This window comes from Rhinichthys klamathensis, unplaced genomic scaffold (genome assembly GCF_029890125.1).
Source record: "Rhinichthys klamathensis goyatoka isolate OS25496 unplaced genomic scaffold, OSU_Roscu_1.1 h1tg000176l_1, whole genome shotgun sequence".
NCBI classification, from domain to species: Eukaryota; Metazoa; Chordata; class Actinopteri; order Cypriniformes; family Leuciscidae; genus Rhinichthys; species Rhinichthys klamathensis.
In genome coordinates this window covers 4,040,001-4,042,500 of record NW_026606705.1, presented here as the reverse complement: position 1 = coordinate 4,042,500, position 2,500 = coordinate 4,040,001, and the positions used below count along the sequence as shown (strand labels likewise).

Here is a 2,500-nt window from a genome sequence, read left to right as displayed (position 1 = left end):
TGTCGGCAACTTTGCACTGGCTACCGTTTAGTTGTACATTTAATTAAACCTTTGTGCTTTAAGCCTGGCAAACGGAAATGTTTTCGGCCAGGCAGCAGCAGGAAGGACATGTGTGTGTTGGCTCGTTGGTCTAGGGGTATGATTCTCGCTTAGGGTGCGAGAGGTCTCGGGTTCAAATCCCGGACGAGCCCGTTCTCAGGCTTTGCTTTTAATCTCTTCAAGCTGACTAGGGCAACTAGGATATTCCTGGGAAATTGGGGATAAAAGGAGTCAGAGCGGGGCCGGTTAGCTCAGTTGGTTAGAGCGTGGTGTTAATAACGCCAAGGTCGTGGGTTCGATCCCCGTACTGGCCACACTTTTGCTCTCTGGGACCCTCAGCTCTGCTCACCTCGAAAGTGACGGGCGGTCTCCCAGAAATCCCTGCTGGACAAACCATTTGCCAGTAGACCTGGCCGAAATAGCTCAGTTGGGAGAGCGTTAGACTGAAGATCTAAAGGTCCCTGGTTCGATCCTGGGTTTTGGCAGAGCAACCTGGTTCCTGTGTTTTTGGTCGAGGGTCTCCAGTGAGCAAACGTCATCTCCTGTTAACCTGATTCCACCTAGCCTCATCACTATCTGCCTCTCAGACGGCCAAAGACCAGCGTGTGGTGGTTCCATGGTGTAATGGTTAGCACTCTGGGCTTTGAATCCAGCGATCCGAGTTCAAATCTTGGTGGAACCTTTTTAGCTTGTTTTGCGGAAGGGCGGAAAAAAACAGAGCTGATGCGCAACTGCTGATGTGGCGGTGAAACTGGCACTCTAAAAGCCAGTCGAGATCGGGGAAACATGGGCTTAAAAAGAAAAGGCTTCACGTGCTCTTTGCTGTCGCGCTTCTGGGCTGAATGACTAAACACCTCTGCTGCTCGGTGGGAAAAGGCTACCCACGCCAAGGTTCCATGGTGTAATGGTTAGCACTCTGGACTCTGAATCCAGCGATCCGAGTTCAAATCTCGGTGGGACCTGCTTTTGCCAGGAATGTGCGCAGGACCTCGTCCGAAAAAAACTTTTCTGATTCCACCTAGCCTCATCGCTATCTGCCTCTCAGACGACCAGAGACCAGCGTGTGGTGGTTCCATGGTGCAATGGTTAGCACTCTGGGCTTTGAATCCAGCGATCCAAGTTCAAATCTCGGTGGAAACTTTTTAACTTGTTTTGCGGAAGGGCGGGAAAAAACAGAGCTGATGCGCAACTGCTGATGTGGCGGTGAAACTGAACATCCCTTTGAAGTGAGCGTAAAAGGGCAGTACACCGCGTGGAGAATGCAGGCATCGATCCCGCTAGCTCTCGCATGCTAAGCGAGCGCTCTACCATTTGAGCTAATTCCCCTCGACGATGTGGTGAGAAGGTGTCCATCCCACAGCATGTGTGAAAGTGCTGCAGCGTGGTTTCCAATGCCCACAAAGCAAAGAGACCGTATTTCCTCTGTGTCGGCAACTTTGCACTGGCTACCGTTTAGTTGTACATTTAATTAAACCTTTGTGCTTTAAGCCTTGCAAACGGAAATGTTTGCGGCCAGGCAGCAGCAGGAAGGATGTGTGTGTGTTGGCTCGTTGGTCTAGGGGTATGATTGCTCAGTTGCCTCGTGTGCAAAGAAGACAGCGGGTGTTATTTGAGAGTTTACATCAGCTCAAGTTTGCTGTGGCGCGTGCATGGAATGTTCATGTTTTGTTCCGGGTGGTGGAGGCCTGTGTTCCAGAGAGGTCCTGCTCAAAACTCCTTTTAAAACACCATCGAGCATCTGCAATAGCTTCCGACTTTGATCGAATGTGGATTTTGTTCTCATAAGGAGGGCACCAGTAACTTGTAACCTATCAGGCATCAGGTCAATCGATTTGGCATACGCCCATATGTACTAGCGTTTTTTGTAGGTCAAGTTCCGGTTTGACAGACCCGAAACGGAACTTTAGCTCCGGGTTGTGATTGTGCATATTACTGGCCTGCTCTACTGGGTGAAATTGTATCCCCCAACAACATATATGGCTTAAACAAACAAAGTACACTCTGAGCCTGGCTCTAGGCTTAACCCTGACTTTACCCGCGAGACGCTATGCCAAGCCTGTGCGAAATGTGAGGCTCCGGATGACGGGCGCAATTTAGGCACGGATAAAAACCGCGACCAGCCCCAAGCAGCTCACAGCGGCTGCCCGGCTAGCTCAGTCGGTAGAGCATGAGACTCTTAATCTCAGGGTCGTGGGGTCGAGCCCCACGTTGGGCGTATCTATTAGCGTATCTACTCTGAATCCAGCGATCCGAGTTCAAATCTCGGCGGGACCTGCTTCTGCCAAGTTTGCTGTGGCGCGTGCATGGAATGTTCATGTTTTGTTCCGGGTGGTGGAGGCCAGTGTTCCAGAGTGATCCTGCTTCAAAACTCCTTTTAAAACACCATCGAGCATCTGCAATAGCTTCCGACTTTGATCGAATGTGGATTTTGTTCTCATAAGGAGGGCACCAGTAACTTGTA

At 50.5% G+C, this 2,500-nt stretch overlaps 1 protein-coding gene and 4 non-coding genes across 5 annotated transcripts in view; all 5 read left to right on the top strand.

Moving 5' to 3' along the window:
• Window positions 1-2,500, top strand: part of LOC130092588 (uncharacterized) — a 309,454-nt gene that overhangs the window by 8,992 nt on the left and 297,962 nt on the right. The gene's annotated exons all lie outside the window — the stretch shown is intronic.
• Window positions 280-353, top strand: trnai-aau (transfer RNA isoleucine (anticodon AAU)). The gene has a single exon. It is a non-coding gene; the product is annotated as a tRNA-Ile (tRNA).
• On the top strand, window positions 452-524 carry trnaf-gaa (transfer RNA phenylalanine (anticodon GAA)). Its single transcript has one exon. It is a non-coding gene; the product is annotated as a tRNA-Phe (tRNA).
• On the top strand, window positions 650-721 carry trnaq-uug (transfer RNA glutamine (anticodon UUG)). Its single transcript has one exon. It is a non-coding gene; the product is annotated as a tRNA-Gln (tRNA).
• On the top strand, window positions 930-1,001 carry trnaq-cug (transfer RNA glutamine (anticodon CUG)). The gene has a single exon. It is a non-coding gene; the product is annotated as a tRNA-Gln (tRNA).